Raw genomic sequence first — 18037 nt, 5'->3', positions numbered from 1 at the left:
GAAAAATCCCTTCACCCAGAACATGTCAAAAAAAGACAGTGACTGAAGGCACTGCACTGTTGTGTGGAAACAAGGAGTCCTGTCTTTCCTGAAGCAATACTGTAACCATTAGGTAATTATATCAAAAGGTATTCCAATACTGCTCTAAATTAATTTAGGGCAATGTAAGTTAGATGTGATCTAGGGGTGTCTAACAAGTCATGGCTGTGTGTATATTTCATTTAGGGCATGCGCTTTCTGAACCTCAAAGAGTCTTAGTTCAGCTGAGCAAAGGCAAGAAAGCTAATGAAAATGTTCTACAGCACAACTAATTTCCTTCCTAAACTTTCATAAAAACTTCTAAGTGCTTATAAGTTTTACTGTACAGACACTTCCCTTTTAACATAACAACACGTTCTTCCCAAGCAAGTTTTGTGTGCTTAGAAAACACTCAGGCAGAACACAGTCACAGAAAACAAACCCAAAACCATATTCATCATGGAGGAATCTCTCTATAACAGCAAGTTCATATAGAAAGTCTCACATTTTATTTGCTAGGCACCTAACAGTGCACAATAAAATTGAAACCAAGTCTGATGCTTCTCTCAATAGCAGGGAAATGTCCCTATGGTTTCCCTGAGGTCAGAATTGAATACTGGTTTGAACTGAATATAATTTTTCCTTCTGTCTTTAACTTCTTCACCTCTCTGTATCACAATTAGCAACAACTGAAAAAGCTTGCTTCAAATATTCATAAATATTAAAAACACGCTAGGCCACTCTTCATAAGTGAAGCTTGCACTCAGTGTAATGCATTTAGCGATGTCCTTGTGTTACCTGTATTTTGGATGTAACCTAAAACCACAGCTCTTGACCACTTTTATAGCTGTGAATGGTCCCCTGGCTCCTTTCACTTGAGCAGGGGTGTTAACCCCAGTGTCCTGGCTTCCTTCCAGTTTACGTAGTTATATTATGCTTGCTTAAATTCTCCAGGAGGTCCCAACTGGAGAAGCTATTCCTCACTTTCTCTTCCAAGAGAACCTTGAGAAACACTGCTAGCAGAAAACATCTACCATTCTTTGTCTGAGAGATGACTGAATTTCCATAATGGAGGAAGTGGTCTCTATTTATAGGTATATAAACTTGTACAGACATACACACATTTGTACCTGTTTATTTGTACTAATTGCTTGGATATATGGATAGATGCACATGCGCATACTTAAGAGTTGTCCTGGGATAGTCTTTTCAGCAGAAGGAAATATTTTTCAGCTTGGACTAGTTATAGCATTTTCTAAAGAAGTATGTAATATGCAAAGCACAAAACCTGAGAGGGTTTAATTAAGTGACATAAGATGCCTATGGCAGAAGTGGGAACTTAACCTAGGTCTCAAGATTTCAGCTTTCAGCATGACATCATTTCTTTCCCTGCAGAAACGTTATGTAATATAATGCAGAATATATAACAAAGATATATGCAATATAATGAAGAATATGTAATGAAGAATATATAGTATAACAAAGAAATATAATGATCTAATCTAATCTCACATCTGAAAAGAAATCTCTTTTCTGGGGAAAAGAAAATACTAAATCTATCATGGGGTAGGTGTCAACAGAATAGTCAACCTGTCATCTGATGAGCAGGTAGTGGTAAGGACTGGTCCAACAGGGATAAACCAGGTGCCCCAACCTTCACTCTCTTTCTGCCCTTCAGCTGCCCATTTCCACTTTATTCTACCCCACTAAGTCTAAGGCTAAAGTTGTCACAGCTCAGTAAGGGACACTTTACTACATTAAAGAAGACTACCTCTCTCTCTGTATCCAAACCACAGAAGGGTGTGCTCAACTTCTAGCACTGAAACTGATTTCCATATAGTTCAGCACTCATCTTATTCACATGTTGGTGTTGTAATAATTTAGCAATATGTGCCTACAGTTTTCATTAGAGAGGGAGCACTACTTATAGTTTGACATGTCTCTACTCTCTCCCCACACAATTACTTTGCAAATATTTTGGTAGAGGGTAAGTGAGAAGGGATGGTCTAATTGTTAGGATAGAGGACAGGCACTTTGAAAAATCTATGCCCTGATGATTTTTCTGTCACAGACTTTCTATGTCCCCCTGTTTTTTCCATCTACAAAACTGCAATAATTTTTAATGAACTCATAAGAGTATCGTGAGGTTGAACATAGCATTGTGCATTGTTTGTAAACTACTTGGAGATTTTTGGCTAAAAGGTACTGCAAAAGTGCAAAGGAGTTAATTGAAACTACAGGAGTCAGTTCCTAATGTGTATCTCTGTGTTTACGAGCAGATTTTTCACCTCGCTCTTGTGGAATTTGAGGATGTAAAAAACACACTCAGCCCCAAAGAACCTACAGTCCCATCAGAAAGTACACATGAAAGGGCAGAATAAGTTAAAAAATATCATCCTAATTTTACAGAGGTAGAACTGAAACATGAACAACTTAATATATTTGGTTCGGGATGCACAGAAGAAGAGCAGCAGATGCAGGGATGTGAAGGCAGATCTCCTGAAGCCCATCCCATTGGGGATAACCAATTCTGGTTATACCATTATATGATATATTATACCATAACCATTCTGTTTAGTGCAGTCCCTCTACAGTCTCCCCACTGCTCTGCCATTAAGTCTAATTACTGATTTTACTGGTGTTAGAAAGGTAAGAAAAAGTCCTTTGAAAACATACATCTAGCTTGGGAACCAAATACAGCAGCATGCTAGATGTTTTACCACCTTCTTGTTTAGTTAATTCCTCCTTTTTTTTCTTTCCTTTTTTTTTTTTTTTCCACATGGAGCTCATGAAACTCTTTGGTTTTGATAGTGTTTTTTATTATGAGGGTTTCTTAAGGTAGCTGAAGTGGCTGAAAGCAGGGCTTGCTGAGGAAGTGCTCAGCCATGGCCCACTGGTTGATGTCAAAAGGCCAGCATCTGGTACCATTCTCTTGGTACTCAATTGCTTCTTTCTTTCAGCTCTTTTCAGACCAAGGTACAACTTGAGAAGTGTACTTTGTGTTATAAAAGCCCTAATAGAATGGCAGCTTTATGTGCATAAATCTGTTCTCGCTGCCAACACCACAACTTAGCCAAATAGCAACTGCAGCCACAATACCAGGAGGCCAAAGTTTCTAAGACTAAATCTGTCACCTTGTCTCATGCAACTAGCTGCCTACAGCCCTGAATATGACCTTAAATTTGATTCTCCCATTGTACACAAGCTACAGAGAAAATTACAAAGTGTTGATTTATTGTACTACAGATTTTCTCCATTTTTCTTTACTTTTTGTTTGCATGTTCTTAACAAAGTTATATATATTCCTTTAAATATTAAGAAAAAACCCAGCCAAAACAATGACAGAGCCACAGTTAACTGTCAGCAAATCTATGTAAAACTCAACTGTCACAATTTACTAATCTGAACAAAGGGAATTTCATTTTGATTTTATTGAAATATAAAATTTCCTCAAATTAAAACCAAATGAATACATCTTTATAGTCAAACTGAGACTCTACCAAGGCAGACAGCATCAAGTGCTAGTTCACACAGTGGGGTCAGCACTCTTTCTTCACTGCATTTGCCAATGTTTATGTTTTTTTATAATCAGGAGAAAATCAAAGCCATGTGGACACCTACAGGGAAAACAGCAGGTCTCAAAATGTTGTTGGCAGAGCAAAATTTGTGATTCTCCCATGGTACTTCTTTTTTTGTCAACTTTGTTTCAGTTACATTTTCATGTTAATTTCTTTTATTTTTGTAAAGTAGTTAGGGCTGGAAACAAATTTTCTTATTGTTTATATAGAATTTTAGAGCAGCCATTCCCAGGTGGAACTCCTATAAAGAAAAGCTTTATTTTAATCCACAAACCTAAATCTAATATATAACCTCTCCATTCTTCTAAGGCATAGGTTAACACAGCAGGTGTTTCAAGTTCCTGGGAGATGCATTAAAGAGACAAATTTAAACCATTCATGATTAATAATTTTTTTTTTCATTTGGAAGGGGAGGAGAATATGAAATTGCAGTGACCATACTATAAATATACCTTTAAAATATAAATAACCCTCATAACACCTGTGTGTGGGGAAACAAAGTAATATTCTAGAGTGTTTTTAATAGAACAAGGCAAAAAAACCGCACTATTAAATGGAATATTGAAATGCAAGTGCATAGCAGTCATAATTTTTAAAACAGGGACCCAAAATAATGAACAAACAGCCAATAACTAGAAAATCACCTGAAGGATTGAATTCAAAGGGCTTATTAAAAATATCAAATTTACCTTTTAAAAGACCTGTGTAATTACATGCATCATGATATAGCGTGCAGGGCACACAAGGCAAGCATGTGCTGTAAAGGCCTGAACAACCTATGGCTGTATGTGTGCAGAAAACACAGCAGGTTCCTAAGCACATGGATGCATAAACGTCCAGGAGAGGGAGCCTGAAAGCAGTTTGCAATGCACCATTATGGACCTGCCTTGCTTTGAATGTTTTGCCTGTCTTGCAATTTGTCAGCAGAGGACCTGAACAGATTAAGGGTTAATGGGACAGGCTACATGTTAAACCCAGTTGGCACATCGCTCCAAAGCAAGCCACTGGACTGTGGGATATAAATTCTGTCTTTGCTGGGTATCAAACCTCTTCCTTAGGCACTAAGAAAAGATGATACACACTGTTGTCCTCCAGTCTTACAGCCTTGTGTTAAACACAGCTACAGCAGGCCTGAGGATGTATGCCAGAGCTCTCGTTCATTAGACTGAATGAAAAAATATGTTCTGGGCAGAAAGACACTGGATTTTTTGTTCTATTTCTTTTAAGTCAGAAGAGCTAAACTGTGGATAGATTCCAGAGTTTATTCATGTGAAAACCACTGTATAAACAACTTGAAATTCATCAAACTGTATTATGTGTGCTTAGACTGATTACTGGGAGCAGTGTATTTATCCGTTCTATACGTGACGGGATGCTGATTTGGTTAGTAGCTATAGACTGGACATCCAGTTAATATCAAATCTTGATATGTAAAACATTTGACTGGTTCATGGTTAAGCCTATTGGAAAGAGACCGTGTTCTAGATTCCTGGAAGTCCCTTATGAATCCAGTGGGTGGTTATTTAACATCTTGCTTTCTCATCCCACTTAGTCTACTGTCAATACTATCTGCCAGGCAGAGAATTAATCATGGTGAGTCACTATTTACAAAGAAAAGAGTGTGGTTATCCAGGGAGACTTCAATGACTACAAGCCAAATCCCCAATCAAACTTTATGATGTTACAAGAGCAAAACCAATCAACAGTAAAAACAACCAAGAGTAAAAACAACACCTGTGGATTCCCTAGATGTAAAGGAAGCTACAAGGAATATACGAACAGCCCCAAAAACTCTGGCTTTCCTTCATGTAATCAAAATATCCAAGGGAATGGTAAAAGGTCAATTGGTGTGAGTGAAATGTCTCTGCCATTTGCCTTCTGAAACCTAATGGACACTTCCCCAATAAGACAGAGGAGATTTGTAACTGCTTAAAAGACGTCTGCTAACCAATATGCATTTCTATTGACCCTATAAGATCTGAGATCCAATAGGATCCAAAAGTCTGAGTCATACTTACCAATATAAGCTAAGTATTCTGCTGGCTTTGAGTGTTAGGGACATAATTTTCTCCACTGATTTTTTTTTACATGAGAAAGACATATTTTTTTCATCCAAGTTGTCTTAAATAGCTGAAAAGTTAGTTGTGGATGTTGGATTAGATATGGGGAAGTAAGTTATGGTTCATAATTTAATACACATAGTGGGTTTCAAACGGTCTCTAAAGAAGCTCAGAGAAAAACTCATATACAAATGCTTAGATATTGGTTTGCTTTATATTTGTGTTCATACACAGAAACCAAGAAGCATACATAACAAGAACTTGGTGTTTCTCCAGCTATCTAAAACAGTATTTCATTTTAAATATTTCCATGTGTTTATGAAGCTGAAATCTTTTTATGCAAACAGCCATGATATATTCACTCTTTGAAGTGATGAGGCACAATGAATAAAAAAAAACCACCAGAACAATAACATCAAGACTATAGGGTATCTTAGGAAAGAGACCTATATCTTCAGGGTGGATACCTAGTGGGAAGGTATTGCAGAGCAGACACAGCAATGACATGTGATATGTTCTCATTCCTCTCATAACATCTCAGGTCGATAGAAGCTTAATTCAATGACCAGTCTTCATGAACTAAGGTGATACTCATTTATAGTTAAAATGACAAAAGTGTCAACCTGATTTACAGAGCGACTTGAACACATTCTTTGAGAACCTTTGAGGAAGGAGACACTCAGACTGGCTTGAACTCCTTCATTCTTTTTGAAACTTCATCATATACCACATCTAGTTCATGACAGAGTTGGCCAGGTCCTAGACTATTTCTTTTCTTTTTTCAATCTCTGATAAGTCCACAAGACAAGAATTGCAATGGAAACACCACAGATGACATTCTGGTGCGATAGATCAGCATACTTCCATATACCTCAATGGAGCTATGTCAGCTTACACAAACTGGGCACTTTCATTTTTGCTCTGCAAAATGGATGGGGGAGCACATGAATTTAATTCTACATCCTGACTTGTGGATCTGTCTTCAGTATAGCTGACAGCACTCTTGGTAAGTTAAAGGTTTTGTGAGTCATGGTTAGTTACAGATTAAGTAACCCAAAGCCTCCCTGCCTAGAAGGAGGAATGAGAAAGGTCATGGACACAATGCCCGACTGTAGAGAGTAAAAGACTCAGCTGGTTACATGGGAGAAGGATGTTCCCACTCAAATGTTGCTGATGGCTCCATTCTGCAAGGTGTCAGCAAAGTACTTGAGCACTTGTGACTTCACAAACAAAGGACAACAGGATTTTTCATCTGCTAATACGCTTTGTTTTAAAAAGGCAAGGTCAATTTGCTTCTAAGTCTTTGCTGCAAAGTTCTTTCACACTGTGCATAGACGAATCAGGCATATGGAAAAGTTGAAATTCAGTTAGGATTTTTGAAGGAAATAGTTAAATAAATGGAAATTTTGTTTTCCAGGTTCAAAAAATTTTGTCTTTGGTGTTATTCCCCTGTGATCAGTGGAGCTATAGTAGGGGTGAATTTTACTTGGCATGTTTAGCCAACACTTCATCTAAAACTAATTTTCCTACATCTAATCCCCTAACAAGCCTCTTTCACTTTGTAGGGTCAGAAAATGGGAGCTGATGCCACTGACATCACAGATTTTCTTTTAAGGAAAAGGCAGGAAATTTCACCTCACTTCTAATTTGCTATGCTATAATCACAAAGTGTCACTTTGCTTATTAACCAGATGTTGACATATGATTGCAATATAAAAGTGACCCCACAGTCCAATCATAGCAATCACTAGCAGGTTAGATTTGGTTTAAATAATGCCCCCTCCTGCGCTGAAAACAGGTGTAGTCCCATCTAATTACCAAACTCAGCACCTTGCTGCCAAAGGCAAGCAGAAAGTTGTACCGCTGTGACGGTAGGTGAGCGAGAGACTTTCTACACAATTTTATTCATTATTAAGAGAAAGACATCTTAACAAGGGCTACAGATCTTGGTGATTTCTTAGGAGCCTTTGTGAAGCCAGCTCTGGATACAGCACATAATATTTACTTCATAAATCATAACAGTGATTTGGTTTCCAAATCTTACAGTTCTTACAATTGTCATACTTCAAAAATTTATGAAGAAATAGCAACACAGGAAAATTAAGTGTATTTGCTGCTGTGAAAATGCAGAAAGGCATGGCTAGGTACAAAGCACCAGAGGAGATCCTGGGGCTTAACATCTACCTCATTGCTGTTGCAGTCATTGATTTCATATAATTGTCTTAGAAATTAGTCAAATTTCACCTTAAGATTAGTTTGGGGTTTTGTCCCCTAATTTTTTTGTTTCCATTTTTCCTTCATCATTCTGTTTGGAATTTTGGTCCTGTTGTTTTCATGGCAAATTCCAAGCAAAGCAAAGTCAAGGTAATACTACTAGTTTTTCTGTGTTTTCAGAGGGAGTCTCATGGAATAGCTGTTTCTGAAAACTTACATTATCATTAATAGGTAAAACCACATTTAAAACAATGGAACTACATCTTTTCATACCTATCTGAAACATTTGCTCTGAAATTCCATGAAAATACTGCATTTGCAGCATTAAAGTTGGTACTGCCATAGGGAACTAGAACTTAGGATAGCACAAGAGACGATTTCTAAGCTTATATCTAGACTGCACCAAATATACAGTGCACTGGCACCCTAATTCCTCAGCTGGCTAAAAAAAAAAAAGACATAGCAGAGCACACCATGACCCCACTGTTCCAGGCGGATGTGCTTCCTTTCCAAGAAAAGCATGGTAGGGAAGGAAGTGCACATGAGTATCACCTTTATATGACTCTGATGATTTAGACAGAAGCCATATTAACTCTGTTTTTCCAGATTTTTTTTTCTTAATGCCCAGTAAAATTCTAACAGGCATCTAAATCACTTTTCAGATTAAATTTCACTTTTAAAAATGGCTTGAGCATGTGGGACCAGACTCTAGCCATACTATACAGTTGTCTGATTACCCTTAAAAAAGACTGTAATCAGATAGCTTCCTAAGAGTTTAATTCTGACTACAGAAATCTTTCATGTTCCTAAGGACTCCATTTGAAGATTTCTTCAAATTTTGTCCTATCCTTTCTATTGCATCTTTCTGAATAATGCTTTGAAAAAAGAATCATTAAGGGTCTGAAGTTTGAACGTGATTCATTGCTGTATGAGAGGCTGTGTCATTCATACAACCAGAAATACCTAGGTAAACAGAGTCTCAATTTTAGAAGTCTCAATACTTTGTATTGGCATTGTGTCTGCCTATTCCACTGTAAAATATAACCATAAATTGCAAATGCCCTGGGAGTAGGACATGAAGTCTAATCTTTTATCTGCTTCAATTATTCATCCATTTTTTGCTTTCAAATATATATTGGCATTACAGCTCAGTAACTAGTTGATGGTCATGACTTATCTTTGCAGTTTAGAAATATCAGCTTGCTAAAAGTCTTTGTCAGAAAATAAGTGATTTTTATAGATTTTCATTTTAAGTTTTGGAGTTGTTGACATTTTCACATTTTTAAATGAAAGATTCCCTCCTTTTTCTCAAGGTCAATTTCCATTTCAAAATTTAGTTTTCTACATCTAGCTCCCCCATTCCCTAAACATTTTAAAAGTCAGAATTTATTTCAAGAAAACACTATAGAAGTATCGCAGCAAAGATGTTTAATTTATCCAATATGAAATTCTAAATACATTAGCCCAAAGCTTTTGACCAAGCTTAGAGCAGAAAGTTCTCTGAAATCCTAAAAATTCTCACTGCCAGAGAACCATATTCCTCCAGGCTTACTAATTCAGCCTGACCTTGAACTGCAGAATTCTTACCACTGAGAGCATGCAAAACTGTTTCACCGCAGCAGGACCTTAACTCTGCCTTTCAATCTTGTCCCAACAAAGCTTACCTGAACCATACACCTTAGTTCCTCCAGACCATCACTGGTCACTATCACTGGACTAGTGGTAATTAGCACATTCAGTCTCTCACTTGAGCCCCCTATACAAATACCTCTGTATTCATCAGAAGTAATTGGTGGTAAGTGCCTGAGCAGCTTCATTCAGGTGATTGCCACCCATTAGCTGCTTGGCTGGCCGAGTGATGTTGCAGGCTCCAGTCTCTGTAACCTGCTCAAACCACTGTGCCATCTGCAGGGACCTGCAACAGGTTAGCTGGGGAACTCAGCTGGACCTTAGCCTCTATCGGCTGGGAAAGAAGATGGGGACCCAAGAAGGATAGATGGGGTAATACGGCTGTAGTCCTAATTTTCAAGAGGCAAAGCAGTACAGAGAAGATGATGGAATGGTATTGGGATCTTTGTAGGAAAAGATAAAACCTGGGGAGAGGGCATGAGAAAGGGTCTTTCTCCTCCTATGCTCATGCATAGCCCAAAAATCTGACCAGAATCAGGTCCCTCTGTCACTGGAAATGTCAGGAGCTCCTGTATTAGCCTCTACTGTGCTGTTGTGGACTTCCGCATTCACAGAACAGATTAGGTCCTTTTCTATGATATGGGTGTGCTAACTAATCCTTCTCACTTGCTGCCGCTGATCTCAGACCTGAAAAGCTCATTCTCAAAAGAGGGGGAAACAGTTTCACCTGTTCTAATTCTCCTAAACTGTTTATTCCCTTAGGCAAAATAATCAGCTAACACACCTGTGGAAAGTGAGTATGGAGCAGAGGAAACCCAGCAGGGAAACTCCCTGAAGCTGCAGCTGTGCGTGCTGTCACTGGAGTATGCCCACTGCGTAATGGCACATTAGGTAGGCATTGATCTCAGCCGGTTTATGAGGTCTGTTACAGAATTGAATCACTTGCTGCTGAAACCCATGGAGCAGAAATTGCTACTTCCTAAGCTAATCCATTTTCAAATTAGCTTCCAATTGTGACTGATGACCTCACTGCAAATCAGTTTACCTAATTGCTAACACTCACTAAGGGAAGAGAAATCAATCTTTATATCTCTTTCTTTGCCCTATTTTTCTTAATTTTTAAATTCCTCACAGCTTCCTTTCACACTGCTCTGACTGGGAAGGTAGGCTTTATGAAAAAGCTAAGATTGCTTAATTGTCTACTCCTATTCAAAAGACAAGAAGGGTAAAGAGAAATCAATGACTGCCAGTGCTTCACCAACAGGGGAGTTGAGGATGTGTATTCATTTGTTTGTGTAGCTTTCCTAAATTGTTACTTAGCATCTATACTGGAACAAGACACAGAGAATTCTGCAAAAATAGACGCTGTTTCTTGATCATTGTGCATCATTATAGACAGTTCATTTCCCAGTTTGTAATTGTAAAGATAAGTCTTAACAAGGGAATGGGCAAAATAGCTGATGGAAAGGGAAAACTTGATGCCCATGTAACTTTTATAGCAGAAGCAGGTTGCCTCATAAAGCTGTTCTAGATGACTTTCATTATGAGAGGTGAATGTTTTGTGGTTTTTTTTTAATTTCCAAGGAAGGTTATGTGTAGAGATGAGAATGCATAAAGAATACCTTATACAAGAATACTCCAAACTGAATAACAGAAAAGACAGAATCAAAAACACAAATACAGTTACATCCCATTTTTAAAAAAGCTCAGACCTATGTCAAATTACTGGGACAAACAAGTATCTCAGTTTGAATCCTCCCTAAATTTGATGGCATTGAATTCGAAGAAGATACCTCTTCAGACCTAAGTGACACATTTATATGTAACATATATTCTACACAGTAGGATAAAGTGTATAGCAATGTGCTATATCAATAAGCTCTGAGTACCATGGAAACTTATCTCTATTTTTTATTGTATTATGAATCATGTAAAACTAAAAAATTATACTAAAAAAAAGAAAAAGGAAAAAATAGGTGCATAACATTATTCAGTAAAAGAAGTCATACAGACCTATCCAAGCTGTTCCTCAAAGCAGTCAGCACACATTAAGAAACTATTAAGTTCATCCTACAATGACTCAAAATAGAAGGCAGTGAGAAAAGGATCTCTGTGCAGCTGAGCAAGGGACAGTCCAGATTTCTATTTTGCTGTGTCAGCTGGCTCAGAAGCAAATCTGCATTTCCTCCTGGAGAGATACAGATGTACTTTTTTAATAACAAAATAGCCAATATGTCTCTAAATATGATTATCATAACCACATATAACTTGCTGTACTATGCTCAGCTTCATAGGTAGGGCAGAAAGCCAGAAAATGTGGTGAACATATCCTCTTCCTCAACCCCTTGACCTACTAGTGTGATGTTTATCTTCATGCTGACATTCCTAAAAATCTATATTTCCCCCTTGAATCGAGCTACCATATATTGAGAACAGAATAGCAACTAATGTTCTTTTGGCATTTTAGAAACATTTTCTCTTTGCATAAATTGCCTTGCTTTTGCTTTCCTTTTGTATGCCTCTGTTGAGTACACATTTTATTTCTGACTGTGTGACTCTGCAGCCACTCCTGGTTACATGTTAAAAAAATCCCAAGAAAACATTGTGGCTTGTGGTTTCAAATGTCAATTTTACTATGTCCCTGAAGTTTAGACATGAATGACATGTTGACCTTTGAAGTAGCATTGTCCTGGGACATAGCTGAGATTTTCTATTAGAGTGAGGTTTGCCTTTAACGGAAGAGGAATGTTCAGATAGACTGATTGGTACTTGGCCCCTGGCTAGGCTAAAAGTATAGCTTTCCCTCTCAGGCCTAATTCCTAGCATAGGAATGCAGAGACAAAAGGAAACACAATAGGGAGATAAATCTAGCAGAAGTTCTTCATAGCAACTTTATAGACGTTTAAGCTATAAATTGGAACACATACTTCTTCCTTTGGTTACTTCATCCATTTTTGACTATGCTTAATCTATCATTAAAATATGCAATGCTATTCTGAAATTTAGATGGATTGATGAGTGGTTTTTTTCTTGGGGGAAAAGTTTTGTGAGAGCTCTAAAGTAATAGGATAAGGTATAGATTATTTTCTTAAGAGTTCTCTAATCAGCATTAGTATGCAACTCAGATTCCAAAATATTTGGACCCCCACTGAAACAAATAGGAGTGTTGGAAGAACAGAAATGCACCAGTAACCTCAGAGCAATTTTTAATATTCTTAAGTGTTGCTTCCAAGTACTAAAACCTTTTGAAGTGGTGTCTAGCTTTCTATGATATCTGGGGATAAACTCTATTCTTTATTTATCTAAGCAGGGGTTCTCCTTCAGTGAATCTCATAATATTAAAGAAGCTAATTGAATTAAGTAATTATAAAACCTACTAGAGACCAAACCCATGAAACCAAACTCGTCTGCTATTAAGAATGCTTAATGTCATTGTAATTTTCCCACCCCATTTCAAACAGTCTTCAGAAATGAGATTTAGTCAATGTTCCTGTAAATTTAGCTTTCAGATAGGACCTCCAACAAAATAACCAAATGTGGTAGATGAACTCCTATAAGGAAGTAGGAGGATACCATCAAAATACACTAAGTACTTGTAATTGCTTTCCAACAAGCACAAATGGCTGAGATGGTACACCAGATAGTGATCTGGAACATTAAAGTCAACTCTTATTAGCATTTCTCTCCTTCCATTTCCATTCTCAAATCCTGCCCCCCCCCAGTTAAGCCCAAAATTGCAGCCTAGACATGTGACCTAAATAAACAGAAGAGCAGAAAACAGTGAAGCTCAGCTGGAAGAAGGAGAAAAGCAACAATGTAAGGAAAGCAAGCAGAAACAAACGACCCCTAAACTACTCCCCTCAGGATCACACTAGTTCAGAAGCAGTTGCACAACCACATTCTCAATAAAAAAGATTATGCAGAAAGGATGTGGTTGATTTTGCAAATACCCATTTGAGAACCAGTGAAGTGATGCAAAGATAAGATAAAATATGGAAGGGGAGAGGGAAATCAGTGACTTCATTTACTATCTACATATAATCACAACCTTTAACTTTTTCTGAACACAGGCAGTTGAGCCTTAGTCTGCTAAACCTAGGAAATGGTTTCTCAAGAGTTTGCTGCTCACTAACCAGACTAAATCATCCTTCGCATTACACAAATAAAGTTTCGGGCTTTGTTGGTTTTGTTTTTTTTTCTGTTTTTCATTTAGACCCATGTATGTTGGCTTATCAAAGCCTCTGCAAGGACAAGAAAATACTTCAGGTGTACATTGCTTGAGAACTGCAGATACGTGATAGTACTTTGGAACTAGAATATAAACCATCAAAATTCACAACAGAAATGGAAGAAAGCTCAGAAATAGAGTCATTGTTTCTTTAGTGTAAGAAAAACATTAATATGACAGTATTTTCAATAAACTCCAGGTTGGGCAACTGAGACTATGGCTTTGGTGCAAGAATACTTCCCTTCTAGAGAGAAAGAAAATACAAACTTGCTTATAAAGCTAAACCTCACTGAAAAATATCAGCCTGTCACTGAATACAACAGCCCTGCGCATCAAGACATGGTAGTATGCAGGACAGTGATTCTGCAACCCTTTCTTACAACCTCACTGCCCTCTAAAACAATGTCGTCCCCCCCATCCCCACTTTGTAGTAGGAAAGAAAATGAGGAAACTGAACATTTAAAAAGGAGAACTGAAAATGCTACTTTCTCTGATGAATGCAAAATAACCTGTATTAGATGACTCAGTTTTAATCATCTGGATTTTTTAAATAACCTACACCCCCCCAAAAAAACCCAACCTTTACAACTCTTCAATCACTGTAAATGGTACAAAAGTGGACATAATTTATGCTAACTTTAAAGCTCTTTTACTCTCCCATACTGATGTGAAATAAAACTGAAAATCAGACCTGTTGTAATTTCTGTATAAACTGTCCATTAGAATAAAAAACATTTTTGCTGTGACTTCAAAACTAGGCTCATATCTGGGAGAATATACAGAATGGCTGTCAAGACTTTTCCCATTAGACATTGTCTGACTATTGATGGATTTCATAATCACGTCATGATTCTGTACTCCATCTTTCTGGAGCACAATCCTGCCAAGAAAAAATGATGTACCTGCATAAAACATAGATTTTATATTCTAATATTTGTAAAATGATAAATTATCTACTGCGGCTTTATAGGACAATACTAGTATGTAAGATTGAAAAAGTGCAACTGCTGCTTAGAACAGTTTAAAAAAATGAGAATTACTGGAGTTCAGTAGGTATCTCTTAAAGTTCTTGGAATTAAATATAGTATTGTACTAAGCATAGCAGAAAGCATATGATCGCAAAATATCTGTATTCTCTTTTTTTCTTTTCATAAACTATCATGAACATACCAAAAAGATATGCATACAAGCGAACAGAAGGAGAAACACAGTATCTACTAGGCTGCTGTCATGACTGACATATTAATTGGCTCACAAGCGAATGGGGACTGCAGTATGTTTAGACTTAATTTCCACATGTACAATACAGCCATTACAACTAGGCTCTTCTACATCTGGGAATTAGTTTATAGCATTGCAACTGTTGCTCATCTGGTCTTCTGCTATCTTTGCTATGAACATGAGTCTTGACAGAGAAACTGTGGCTGGGTAAGATAGCTAGCAGGTATTAATGTAGTCCCCTTAGGTATACTAGTTGAGAACGTACCTCTGTAAGCAGAAAGGAGCCCAAACCACAGTGTTTAGAATTGTAGCTAAATAAAAAAGGGACTGCAGACTTTGAGTGCTGCTTCTTATGTTGGGATGGGAAAGGCAGGGTGGGTGAAAGGTACAGTAGGTACAGCAGCACATAGGAACCACCACCAATACTGGAACCTATCTCATGAGGATTCCTGTTGTTCAACTGCAGCTTTCAGGGCACATACATGTAGCGAAGGCCATCTGCATTACAGCTGGTTGGGACTTCTTCAGTGAAGTCCCTTTTCTATCAAAAATTTGATTTGTCAGAACAATTTTTTTTTCCTAATAAAAACTAATAATTTTCAAGAACATTTTTATTTGAAACTTTTCTCAGATAGATCCATCACAGAATGTCCCAAAGAAGTACATTTGCCTTGACTGTACTTTTACTTAGACAAAACATGAGAACAGAGAATTAATGCATGTGTGTCATGGTCCAGTGAAGATAATTTATATAAATGCAGGACAGTAATCACAAAGATTGTATCTCTCCAAGGATATAGAGCACACAGAGAGCGACATCCTTGGAGACACTTCACAAACCTATCCCCCTCTTGAGGGATCACCATGAACAAAAAAAAGGGTGAGATTTGAACTGCAGTCTCCCACATCCCCTGAGATATAGAATGATCCTCCACAGAAATTTAGTTCTTTTATCACCATGAAACCAGCAGGATTCTGGCCCAATATTTAAGTATTTTCACAAACCTGAACAGTTGTACTAAAAGCAATGACAAGAGACTGATTTTATTCCCAGATTTATCAGAGACATGAGAGAAAAAAGAGTTTTGTTTTGCTTTTTAATCATAGCTGATCTTTATAACTATTGAGCTACTTTAGAGCATTCACATATCAGTATTACTAGGAAAATAAGGAGGTAGGGATTTGGAGGTTTGGCTGTTTTTTTTTTTTTCTTTTTCATTTTCCTATCCTTTTTTTCCTTTACACAATTTGATTTAGCACGATGAAGAAAATAAAACAAATCCCCAAACCCTGAAATCTTTCAGAAACCAGAGTTCCAGTTTTCCAGCCAGCCCTCATCCACATGGAGGCCAAATGCTTTTGTCATATTATTAATTCAGTCTGCACAAGAGGTTGTGGTTCTCTTGCTAGAGGAACTCTGCTATGAAATGTGGTGCCAGAAAATCTGACAAGTGCCCTCCCTCCCAGTACAATATTTTGGAGAGAGGAAGCACAGAGCAGAAGGCAGACTCTCTGCGGGTTGTTGGGGGATGGTTTGCATAGCGCTTACACTTCTTTGTGGTGTGGTTTGAAGGGGGAGAAAGTTGGAGCATTTCAACAGCTCTTCTCTCTCCATCTCCTGCAGTTTATACAGGACAAAGAGAAACCTAGCAAAAAGAAACCAATGTTGTTGCTTTCCTGTCTTTTCTACCATCTTAGAACAAGGTCTACCAGCAAATTCTAGTAGATCATGTGTTACAGGCGGCGTCCGGGAACACATATAGGAAAGGTTTTGGCAATATAATAAAACCAAATATTTAATGAGAATAAGTGCTTAGTTTCAGATGTTGTCTTAAATCACATTCAACTATATGTAATGTGTGGTTCTCTGTTTTTGTTATTTTTATCTCTCCCCCCACCCCCAATTTTAAAGTACCTGAGAACTATTTTTAATACTTTCACCTTTCAGGTACATATATTAACAGTCATATTGACTACTGTGAACACAAGCATTAGATTTTGGGAAGATGATTGAAACCTTAATAAATTTGAAACCGTTTTCAATTAGTACACAGGAAATTTACTTTGTGAGCCATGACTTGTTTTATTAGTGCCCTGGAGGGCAATTTAGATTGGAAAAATCAGGACATCATTGTTTGCCAAAAAAAGAAAACAGATACTTAGCTTTCATCTATAGTCTGGGATACAGCCATGAAAATGGGACTAAAATACTATTGAGTATCAAAAAATATTTATACATTGGGGTCAATCATAGTTCCAGAGTGTTGGAAATGACATTCATCCTATCCTAAAGTGTGTAGTTAACTTGGAAATTTGCCACTTGCTAACATACTGCTTTTACTTTTAAACAAACCCGAAGTAAAACCTTTCTATTACATCTTTGATAGGTACAATTAAGATATGGGAACAGACCCTCAAGAAAGCAGGAACCTCCTTAAAATTTATCATACCTATCAAACTTTAGTCACCTGTGTTTTCTGTTGGGTTACATCATATACCTCATTCTCTATTTTTCTTCTCTATTATTGCTCAGGTTCTCAGCTAGCCAGGAATAAAAAACTTACATCAAAGGCATAGGACAGACAGAAGTCGATACAAAGAAGGGCTTCTGCCAGTGCATAATCCCTTCTAAAAATATGAATAGCAAGATCACCTTTTATGACTGCAAAATTTGTTCTGTCAATTGTAGCCTGGCCAGTAAGGCAAAAGAGAGGATACACCTGATGAAAAAACTCAATATGTCTTTGCCTGATGCACAGAAGCATCGACTACAAAAGTTTTCCTTGTGTGTTAACCTACCTTGACCTCGTCCACCTGAATAAGGGCCTCTTGCAGTGTGGTCTATAATTTTTCAATTTTTTTTAATCATAGCCACGTCAGTGTCTTTCACACTTCAGCAAGCTCCTTCAAATGCTGCCAAGCTCAGTTAGATTCAGCAGCACTGGACCATGGCTTAAACACTCAGGGCTAAATTATCATAACACTTTCTTGGTTGTGCAAGGGAGGGACAAGTCTCCCCTCCATTTTCCCCCACTGTGAATGTAACTCCAGGGGGAAAGAACAGGAATATGAGAAGACCCTTGTGCACC

At 37.6% G+C, this 18037-nt stretch overlaps 1 protein-coding gene across 1 annotated transcript in view; it reads right to left on the bottom strand.

Moving 5' to 3' along the window:
• SEMA3A (semaphorin 3A) overlaps positions 1 to 18037 on the bottom strand; it is a 251245-nt gene that overhangs the window by 221658 nt on the left and 11550 nt on the right. The gene's annotated exons all lie outside the window — the stretch shown is intronic.

Source organism: Buteo buteo, chromosome 4 (assembly GCF_964188355.1).
Source record: "Buteo buteo chromosome 4, bButBut1.hap1.1, whole genome shotgun sequence".
Taxonomy (NCBI): Eukaryota; Metazoa; Chordata; class Aves; order Accipitriformes; family Accipitridae; genus Buteo; species Buteo buteo.
Note: the sequence above shows the minus strand (reverse complement) of the source record. Positions and strands in the feature narration are given on the sequence as shown.